Raw genomic sequence first — 11,973 nt, forward strand, 5'->3', positions numbered from 1 at the left:
AATCTTAACTGGCCTCAAAACCAAGTGTTGAGGGTTATTTAGCCACTTAGAAATACAAGTACAATATAAGACACCCCTTTAAATGCAGATACGTCTTCAGACTGCGGGGGTCAGAATAACGCGAAAAGCTTCGTCCAGTCTGTCAACTCCAAAAAGAAGAAGAAGAAGAACGCATTTACGTCACGATAATTTATTACGAGCCGTTTGTCAGTCAAGTTATTATTAGGTTGTCAGTTAGTTATAAGATGATACTCATACAAATACCACAACCACGGACATATTCAGCTGACAGTTACCGCACACCACGGCTTATTGAAAAGTAAACGATCGCAAACGATCGATTGTCCGCACCGGCCGCACTATTGACAAAAGATCGTAAAATAAAAACAAACGTTACGCAAAACAATGACGTCAGTAATCCATAATATGGGCCTAAACTAAGATAATACAATGGTTTTCATCATTTTTATATCTCTATTAACAAAGAAAATACTTAATTTGTAGCGTACTCGTTTCGCTGCTTTCGGCAGACATCTTTGTTATGTCAAAACACGCAATGCATTCTGGGTAGCCCTTGCTCCCAAGGGTGGTCTCACAAAAAATCTCAATATTGAGGGCGATACAGCCCTTAAACACTTGCGCGAGCGGGAGTGCGCATTTTTGAGATTGAGGGTTAAGCAAGGAATTCGAATTCACCCTTAGAGTCTATGAGACAAAGGGAGACAACACAGTTATCCACATTCACTTCCTGATCGTTCCTTATTGGCCAGCATGTCAGCATGCACGTGCCCAGTGTGCCTGAACGGTCACATCATTGTCAGGCGTCTCCTTATGGACACTGTGAAATGAAAACATAGTTCTATGGATGTAGCCTAACTGGCCCCAAACTGTTCCCGTCCAAACAGGAAGTCGCCGTGTAACCGATCGTGCAGCAAGGAAACAGCGCGGTATGTGACTCAGTATACTATCAGGAACATCAGAGAGTGACCCTGACACTGGTTTAAGAATGCAGCGGCGGTCTGTGCAGCTGTCCCTTTTTTTGTGGGGGGGGGGGGACAGCTGGAGGAGACTGCCACATGCTAATTTGACTCTTTAGGGTGTTAAGCCTCAGTTGTTTTCACCGTTTAAGTGAAGAAGGATTTGAATCCCAGCAAACTGTGCGTTGATAAGGGCAGACACCGCAGTGCTTTTTCATCATAGTTGTTCGAGATGCACATGTGAAAAAAAATAAAGGTAACTCTAATCAGTGTTTTTGTCTCTACGTGCGACTCCACGTGACCCGAACGTTGACATTTTACAATTGAATATGAATGAATTCATTGAATTTCAATATAAGCGGTAATGTTTCATGTGCAATGTCTTTTTTTTTATTTAATGTCCTTCCTTGTGGAGTCAAATCAAAATCTGATCCTTGGACATTCCTGCTCAGCCCCCTTTAAAGCCACCCAAGAGTCCATCCTGTTAAATAGCAGTATGTGGACTTCTCCCGGAGACCCTTTGTGCCTCCATATTGTTGACCTCCTCCAACCGTTGAAGCGCAGAGCCTCTGGTTCCACCAATCAGATAAGAGCATTTCTTTCCCCATTGAGCACACGAGTTACCCCTGACAACAGTGAGTAATGAATGCCCCTTCAATTCCCTTCTAATTGCTGAGTGGCATTTCCCATTTCTACTCTTGCCCTCCCCTCTTATTCTCTGTTTTTATCTGGAAATCCAGCTGGCTCACGCTGGAGCACAGTATCATATACATGTAATGATGTAAATGAGACAACAACACTGTCTGTGTGCATCTCTCTATTCCTTTTTTTTTTTGTCATGTAAGAGTTTAATTTCTATTTTTAATGGCATTATTTTGTACATGTGATTTTTTTCACAATGTGAAATTCATGGCTAATAAACATAAGAGTTTTTTCCTCTTGACTGTATGAAGCGCTGCCTCTGTGTCGTCACTGTGTGGAGGTTAATTTACGGCTCTTCCTTCTCTTATAATGTGCTGTAGTGCAGATTTGGCCCCGGTTGAAACGCAGCATATATAGGGGGCGCTTTCTCATTACTGCATGTTTCACATATTTAGGGCAGCTTTGGAGCGAATGCAGGAGCCATGAGGAGTCCTGAGGTATTTAAGGGCAGTATATCATGCGTACAGCTTTTGTTCTGTGGAGGAGGAGGGACTGAAATCATCTTATCTATGCCTCTGGCTCCTAAGCTTCCTGCACAAGAACGGGAGAAACACAGCCAGATACTTTCCCTTTCTCTGTCAAGTCACCTTGGCAACGGCAACCTTTATCTGCAAACTGTGGGGGCTGGAGGAGAACATGAAATCTTAAAAAGCACCTCTCGCTCTTCTCCTCCTCCCCCTCTCACTTCCTACGCCCCCCCATTTCACACTTTTCTCCAGTGAAATGCAGTGCAGATGCAGCTCACCAGCGGTTTGTAACAATTATAACATCACCCTGTTATACCACCCATTCCCACTGAACAAAAATAAAAATCCCAGGTTTAAATAGGGTTCAGACCAGTGGGAATGTTCATGTTTAATGAGGATTAATTCTCGGGTCAAATGACAACTGCAGTGCACGTGGCTTGTTTTTTTTTTTTGGCACCAATGCAAATTCCATTATAATTCCCAACACTAAAACCCACATTTGTCTTCCACCCGCACACATAGTTCGTCATGAATTTTTAAGTTAAAGGTGCCATATGTAAGAATGTGGCCAAAAACGGTTACTACACTCAAATTCAAAATACAGAGGTCTTTTAAGTTTCATTTTCTGACGTAACTGGCAACCCGTGGTTTGCCCGGCAGTTGAGACTCTACTGACTGCAATGATTGGTAGACGGCGGTAGGTGGCGCCACATGCCATAACATGTTTTCAAAACATAAACATGATTTGCAGTCTGCAAAATATTTTTTTTAACTGTTGTTGTTGGTGAGTTCAGTTTGTTATATGAATATTATTCCTGAGTCTCTGTGACATATTAGGAGGATTTTATGGCCAGTTGCTTTAGATTTATTACATAGCGCTTAATGTAGTTATTTCATCGTACCTTATTATTAGCAACTTTGAATAGTTTGAACTGAGTTTGAACAAGGAACTTAAAGGGAACATATGATGCAAAATCAACTCTTTACTCATTTAAATCCTTTTATTTGGGACTCTGGAGGTCCTATCAGTCGGCAAAGTGTGAAAAAAGATGACTCACTCGTGTTTTTGTGGTCCTCCTCAGTCTAAGTACTGGAGATAAAACAAGCGGTGTTGACTTCCGCGCTCATTGGGACGTCACAAGACGGCCTGGAATTGTCTCGTGGAGCTCCGCTTTGTCCGTAAAAAAGGCGATAGTGCTGGCGAGGGCAACTGTAACCGGAAGTCCGCGAAAAGTTCTATTCTTGGCTCCACGGTGCAGCACAGAGTTCTACACAAACTTCCAGCCTCAGAGGATTTATCTGTCCAGTGGATACATGTTATATATGACGGCAATGTGCCTGCTAGAGCCTGCAAATGATCACTTTTCCAAATGCTAACTGCTGTTAGCTCCCAGTAGCCTCTGTGCCTGATGTCATTTCCTGTGCCTTAAGTTTCGTTTTACTTTTTTTAAAGGTGTTCATAAAGAGACACTACTAAACAGAGCGTTCTGTCACAGACATGTTCATTAGGACACCAGGGAACTAGTTTAACTTGGAGAAATAGGGTATTTAAATAATGGTTAAGTAAAGGATACAAAATCAGGATCACTGAGAGCTTTTCTTTTGTTTTTTGTTTCGGGTGCATCCATAATGTCACCTTTCACACACGTGTTGATGCAGGGGTGAAAAAACAACAACAACACACAGGAAAACCAACTTCTGGCAAAGGGCATAGTGATAATCATCATTTTTAATAGGCTTACCCGGTAAAAGAAAAACAATCCCAGGTATAACCACACATTCTGTTGTGAAAGAGGCTATAGTGAGCGGCTGCAGTTCACACTGATGCTCGCTGTATTCCCTGCAGCTCTGTTTACATTCCTTGCCCTGACACAACTCCTGACCGGTGACATGAGGTTGAGAAACACCAGTTTTTCTGGATCCTGACCCTCATGCACTCACAAACAAAACAAAACAAAACACAAAAACACCCACACACTTGGGGAGCTGGGAGCCTGGGAAACAAACAAGAATTCATCAGCAACATTTCAACATAATTTAGTCACGAGACGATTTTCTTTGAACGTTGATGAACGGGAACCAGGAAGGAGGGGGTGAAAAAAAAAGTGGACACTTAAGGTGAAATGTGGGAGCTGTGTGTGCAAGGAGGCCCCCTCAGTGCCCCCTTTGTGATCCAGCAGTTCTCTCCCCCCTCATTAATCAAGGCAGGAAGTAGAATTTCCTGTCCACCAGGAAGTAGGTCTTATCCCTCCACCCCCGCACCCCCGGTCTCTGATGTGCTCAACCCTTCAACACTGTGAATCCTTTGGGTGCTTTTAGCTTATGCAGAGCTTGGCTCGACAGACGAAAGTCTAGTATTTTTTGTGTGGGCAGCCTCGATGTGTGGCCGAGTGCGATTACAAAAAAAGGCTAGTATACCTACATGGTCGTCGTCGTCGCCTGGCAACGGCAGGCATTAGCAGTCAAGCGACTAAGGCTGCCTGTACATACACTTACACACACACATACGCGCATACACGATACAGATGTTTTCCCAGAAAAAAGACACAACTACACATAGTGTCAGAAGATTCCATGTCAGTTATTTATCATATCTAGATTAAGAAAAAAAAAAATAGAATTGTCTGAATATTGTTCCAATCACATATGGCACAAAATAAGAGCAAAGGTCAAACCATTTTCCCAAGGATCGGGGGGAGTGAAGGTGGTGGCGATGAATACTATGAGCATGTCACACCGTCCAGTGGGCTCTGTGCTCTCTCTGACCCCTGAGCTACATCAGTATTCAAGCAGAGGCAGTTGAAGACCAGTCTCCCTCAGGCAAGTTGGACGGTGTCAGGGGCCACTGACTCTGTGTCAGACGTCCTGAAAATGGAATTTAAAGCAACGATCGTTGAACGGATACGTTCACATTCATTTAGATCAAACCTTTACGCCTTAAATTGTAGTGTGCAACATTCGAACCGTTGTCAAATAAGGTTCACACAATGCTGATTAAGCCTGAATCGGCTCCACACACACGACTCTCCCTGTGTTTCTCTGTGTATAGCACAGTGGCGTGTTGCCTGGCAACATTCCGACAACAGCAACGTCGGGGCTTGTAAAGCGAGATAGTTAGTAGAAAAAAAACAGAAGAAGTGCCCACAAAAAAAGTTCCGGAAGTCAGGTATGATTATTTCATTGCATTACATTGTCAGTCGGTCACCAAAATTCACCAAAGCATATGAGGTTTTTTCCAATACATGGTACCGGCACGGCACGGCACGGCAACTATACATGTTTTGGTTGTTTTTCCAACACAATAGTACGTCCTCAATGCAGGCGGGCGACTTTGTTGGCTTATTTTTATATGCGACACGCAAACTAGTGACTTGTAAAGCATTTGTTTGTACCGTGTACCGATCATTAGAATCAGTAAATTAAAAAGATTTGTTCAGTACTTCCTACATGACCGAAGCGCAGACTCTCTCTCATCTGACACTGAACTGAAATACAGCGGCAGGGGTTGCGACGCAGAGATCGAGGCCACACTCTTCTGTTCAGTGTTGAGATTCTAATCATTGCCTTGCTAAATGTTGGAGATCAAAGTATGTCCAGGATTTGTACGTCTTTTTAAATCGATCTACAGCTCGGCGTTGTTCGGGTTTGATTCAAGCATCGCCCTTTGTGCTCATTACTCTTCCGGTGCCGTCACGCACAGTATTGGCTCAGCTCGCTTGGAACCTCCAGGTACCATCGCTAATGGAAAGAGAAAACGTGCCGCGGCGTGCTGTGCCGGGACTGGGTAGCGGAAAAGCGGCAATACTTTAAATTTCCAGTAAATTTTTAAAACTTTTTCCTCTCAAGAACACAGCACACTTACCATATGACATAAAGCACAATGTTGTTAGCATCACATCTTCTGTATTCAAGACCATGCATTTATTAGATAGTTACACGTTGACTTATCTGGAGCCCCAAGAGGGTCTGCGTTTTTTGCTCAGCTCAGCTCACCTGAGATTTCTAATGTTTCCTCTTATAAATGCCTTCTTTAAGCCCGCAGCACGACGCCCGATCACAGCGATGTTTACTGGTTTTGGAAGGTGTCATACTGTTTCTCCAGCAGCTCGGATTTCTGTTGAAATGTTTAATGTTTTTTTTTCCAAAACTGCTTTCTTTTATTCCACTTCCTGACTAACACAGCCTCATTAGCTCCTCTCTTTATCCTCCACATCATGTCCCCTTGCATTATCACGAGAATGCTGATTGAAAGTGAATGAGAGGTAATTAAATCTGAGGTGCTGCTCAGATAAACAATGGTTCCGGCTCTTTGCATTTCGGGGGTCTGCGCCTTTGTTTTCTCACTTGTGTCATTACATTGTGCCTCTTCCCCCCCGGATAATCCCACTGACCTCCAATCTTTAACCCTATCCCATGCTGGTCGGACTCCTTCGTGGCCACAAACTCATTTACTCTGCTTGAACGTCATCCTGAAGTGATTTTCCATCAGATGAGGACATTCAGGGAAGTGCTGTAATTAACGGCGCACTTGGGAGCGACATGTTACGTGACTGACCTTTGACGACCGGCTTTTGAGTGTTTTTGGGGAGAAAAGCAACAAACCTCAAATTTAAAGGGAAAAGTTTGAAATTCTGTTTTGAAAAGGTTGAAGTTTTCCTGAATGAGGAATAAAACCACTCTGAAACCATGGGAGAGTTGGTGGTTAAGTTGATATAGTACATACAGTATATCAATCAGCCATTTATGCATGGGCATATAGACTAATGGTATGTAATGACTGTCCCCTGTAGCATACAACCTCCCAGTCCAGTTGGTGGTGCACTCTTGTACACTTTTGGTGAACTTGCTCGAGTTTCTCGAAATAAGTCCGCTTGTACCCACACATGTACAACTAAGTCCTCAAAAATATACCAGAATGTAATGTGAGATGTGGAGTAAGCAAGTGTGAACCCCTCATTTGGATGGTTGCCATGGTGACAAATAAATGTGTCTCATTGGTACTGCTTGGTTTCAAAGTAGGGGGTAGCGGTGCCTCTGGAAAGTGGATGGGATGAACACCCATAGACCTTGCCTGCGTTGTCTTTCAGCCTGGTCGTTTGGAGGAAGTATACTATAATATATTATAAGTATATTACACAAATTGTCACAATTTTATTGAAGATATTTTTATGAGAGATATTCGGATTGCCCGTATCATGGCAAAATACCGTAACACAGGATACGTCAATAAAAGCCCATAAATTATTGAAGGAAATACAATTTCTTCTTATAATGTCTACTATAATAAAGAAAATCCATAGAATTAATTTATTATTCTATGTATTTATTTTGTTTTGCCATTTTTGTTGCCATCACTTTGCAAAATTGACTTGATTTAACAGCGTATTCGTTGATTTGACGAAGTCTCTTCTAGTAGAAGTATCTTTGTTGTCGTCTTTTAATGTTTTTCACGTGTCTTGCAGATCAAATTCCCTTTGGGATAATCATTACCTGGGAGTTATAGTTGCAGTTACAGATGAAACACTTCTCAGACTTGAAAGAATGAACAAAAAAAAAAAGAAAAAAGAAACACTGGTTGTGACATAATCCAACTAAAAAAATGACATATTACAAAAATGCGCCAAACAAATGGAATTTTGTAAAAGACAGGGTTTTTGGCGAGAAAGTGCACACGCATTACTCAGAAAGTCATACTATTCCTTTACGCTGTCAGGATGATGCACAGCAGAGCCCGCGTAAACTTGTTTATTCAGTCAGTTTGGATCAAACGACGAGATGCGGGCAAACAGGAAGGAACTGCTTCTACCTTTTTTTCTTCTTCTTATCAGAAGACAGAGATGAGAGACGCCTTATCTGTAGAAAGAAGCATCTGGAGCATTTGTAATCTTCTCAGACCTCGTCAAACCTGAGTGAAACAAAAGCAGTTTAGACATCTGCTATCTGATGCAGAAAGAAAGACCTTACAATCATCATTTAAGCAAATAATGTCCTGTCTGGTTCAGACTGGAAATAAGAAAGCCGATGTGTTTTGTTAAATATAAACACATATCAGTTATGTTGCACACAGGAAGTGATTCCTTTTATGTCAGGACAGAGGGATTCGACAGCAATATTGTGCTAGTAAAGTCTGCAAACAGGTTTGAGCAAGGGGTCACAAATGACATGTTGTCTGGCCAGTAGGGGGCCTACCATGTGAAAAAAAAACATCGTGGCTACTATTCAGTAGAGGTGAGCAATTTGAGTTTATAATTATATCTCAAACAAATCCTGATACCTCCGCGGAGGAATATCCTCGACATCGCCAACGACGTAGAGTGGCACCGATAGCGCCCGTAATATGCTGGCAGCTGCCTGGCGACTTCCTTTCGGACACCGGCCCTGCGTGGCTGACTGTGCTCTCTCTTTCTTTATCATGACAAAATGTGAATGTCTGAGTTTCTAAGGTCATCCTCAGGTGGATTTTGTTGTTGTTGTTGTTGTTGTTGTTGTGATGTGAACACATGTTATTGTTACATATGGGATGGCAATCGTCCATGTTTGAGGCTTTATTTTTAAGATTTCCTGGTCGGCACTTGATAGGGGGTCTCGAATGTTAATCAGGGGGGTCTAGCCCCCCCAGACCCCCCTGTATGTCACACAGTGCTTTTAATCTAGTTGAATGAATTTCAATGTGAGGTTAATTAGTGTATTTAATTTAATTTAATATTGACAGGCCAGATGAAGGACCCAGCATACAAATAAATTTACATCGATTCATCAACACCAAAAATCACCAAAGGTTACATACTGCAGCTTTAACAGCTGGCCAACAATACCTGCATGTGCTGTGACCTATACTCTCGTTTTTTTTTAGTGGCAGCTACAGATTCACGAGCCTGTAAAAAAAATCCAAACACCAGCACTTCACTCTCTGGATTACGCCACAGCGTTATCAGACTTCTTCATGTTGATAAGATGTGTTTGGGGGGGGTCATTAGTACATACTTATTAACCGCTTAGGGATGCTTTTAAGATCACTTAAGCTTACCTCAGCTGATCTCAAGGCTTCTTATCTCACTGCTGAAAACCCGCGGAAAAGATGAAACGCCGCGCGGCTTCGTGGCAGATATAATAAGCGTTTTGGGGGTGAGTCACTGCAGGCGGGCGGGCGCGCTCATAACGTTGTTTACGTTCTCTTTGAAATGGGGGGTTGTCGGGTCTTTTAAATGAGCATGGCTCAAAGGCATTTGCCCTGCAATTTCTGCCGTTATATGGATTTTCACCCCGGGGTGTGGTTTGAGGTCGGGTTTGGAGAGCGCTCCTGTTGACGGAGTGAACTCACTTCACTTCAAAGTGGCATGCAGCGCAGGTGAAGTATGTTAAACAGTAAAGATTTTTTTTTCCTTTCTTGACGTGGACCAGACACCCAAACAATCAATTAACTTCAAGCAGAGAGGTGGCAGGTGTGTGTGCGTGTGCACTATTATCTTCCTCCCGTCCTCGTTTTCAGACAAACAAAACACTTGATGCTAATAATTGAATGTGTGAGCTTTTGACATAGTGAGGTGACAGTGGCTCAAGGCCCTGGTGTATTTGCGCGTGCTGAAGTGCGCTTATAGCGTCGCTAATTCGCTTATCGCGGACCCCCGGTATACACTCTTAAAAAATAAAGGTTCCAAAAGGGTTTTTCTACAAGGGCTGAGGTTCTACCTGGAACCTTTTTCAAGGGTTTTTGGTAACACTAATGGTTCTTGGTGGAACCTTTATAAAAAGGTTCTCCCTGGAGCCAAATAGGGTTTTCTTATGAGTTGAACCTTATACGGTTCTACTTGGCAATGTACTCGCGCGTCAGGGTCCTGTAGTATCCCACTTCACCATCAGGTGGCGGTACCGTAAGTCGGGATGCGGGGAATAGGACACATTTTTCTGCGAGTTCCCCCGGTTTCCTCCCACAGTTCAAAAACCACGCAGATTAGAGATGAGGCAAATCGGACATTCTAAATCAGGGGTTCTCAAAGTTTTGATACCTGAGGGCCAATTGAGGAACCCAACATTGGACTGAGGGCCACCAAAGGGAAAAAAAAGGAAAAAAACCCAGAAAGAAATCCAATTTGTAATAAATTTAATGACCAGATTGCCTGTTCTACAGTTTAGCGTTAAGTAATATAAGCGTTAATATAATGTAATTTAAGCATTAATAAAATAACCCTTTATAATTTACTGGGTAATTACCCAGTATTTAGGCCATTGTTCTCACCTTCTAATTACAGGTTAATACCAAGTAACACATTTCTGTGACCATATATTTACTGGGTAAATAGCTAGTAATTGGGGGCTGTAGCTACCTGCTTATTACCAGCTTATAACCCAATAATACACTAAAATTCACCATATAGAAACCAGGTAAATACCCAGTATTTTTGTTTACATTTATTGGTCTGTATCCAGTAATGTCCAATAAACATTTAACAAGCTTATTAGCTCCTGGATTAAAACTATCAACTGTAATTCATTGTGGGCCGCCAGAAATGTTTCTGCGGGCCGCCATTGGCCCCCGGGCCGCACTTTGAGAACCAATGCTCTAAATTGACCGTAGGTGTGAGAGTGTATGTACTGTATGTACTGGCGACCTGACCAGGGTGTACCTTGCCTTCCGCCCTATGTCAGCTGGGATTGGCACCAGCATCCCCTGCGACCCTCGTGCCGAGGATAAAGTGGCAGAAGCTGTGTGAGTGAGAATAGAAAGGTGCTATACAAATACAGTTCTTTAATAAATGCTTCAGATTATTATTATTATTATTATTTGTGGTGATAGTAGTTTTTACTCAAATAATCATATTCATAAGTCTATATTCATTTTTTGGAATTTAAGCCATTTTGGTGGCACTACAGTACTACTATTATAGAGGATTTGTTGTTATTAATGAGATTGTTTATACTTTGTGAATAGTAAATAGACAATTATAGACGCGTTATAGATAGTTTTCACAAGTTGATACAGTCTCACTATTCGGGAAGATGCTGTTGCTGCCTACTACACATTCATCTTCGAGTGTGAGTAACTGCTATTTATAGCTGTGTGCTATTGATAAAAAAAAATACTGGTGTTCACCTCACCAGTTGAGGAGCCAGCTCTATATTCAAAGCACACCAGGAGCACCTGTAAAAAAATAATGAGGAACTCTCCTGGTGGCACGTTCGCAAAAGCCGTAATGTAGGATTTTGTTAATTCGTTATGCCAAATTTAACTTTGACTGTTAACGTATGCTGCTGGTGATTAAAAGCTAGTCAATAATGAAATGCCGTATCTGATGAAGCAGACGAGGAAGGAGTCACGGCTGAGGGGGAAAGATGAAGTCATTTTCACATGATGCGGATAAGCAACACATCACTGTTCCCCTTTTTGCAGCGCTATAACAAGTTATTTATAATCTATAAAGTGTTAAAAAAACCTTATAATTGACCTAATTATGCTTCTTTTTTCTAATGGTAGTCTTATTGGAAATGTACGGAGCCCCCGAAGTGAATTGAGAAGAAAAAAAAATTACAACAAAATTTAATTGAAATCTCGATTTTCAAAGTCGAGATCTCGAGTTTTCAAAAAAAATATGAAGAATTTTTTTTTTGAAAAAAATATTTTTTTTTCAATTTTTTTGGGACTCGAGATCTCGACTTTGAAACTCGAGATTTAACTTTTTTTTTTTTTTTTTCGTCAGTTTTTTTTTTTTTTTTCTCATGTCACTTTGGGGGGCTCCGTAGAAATGTGTACTGCTTTAAACATTGGATATTAAGATGTTCTCTTTAAGCTTTTCAATATTATTTGAATTAAGCCATAGGGAAGGTTCAGA

This window comes from Microchirus variegatus (assembly GCF_963457635.1).
Source record: "Microchirus variegatus genome assembly, chromosome: 1".
Lineage (NCBI taxonomy): Eukaryota > Metazoa > Chordata > Actinopteri > Pleuronectiformes > Soleidae > Microchirus > Microchirus variegatus.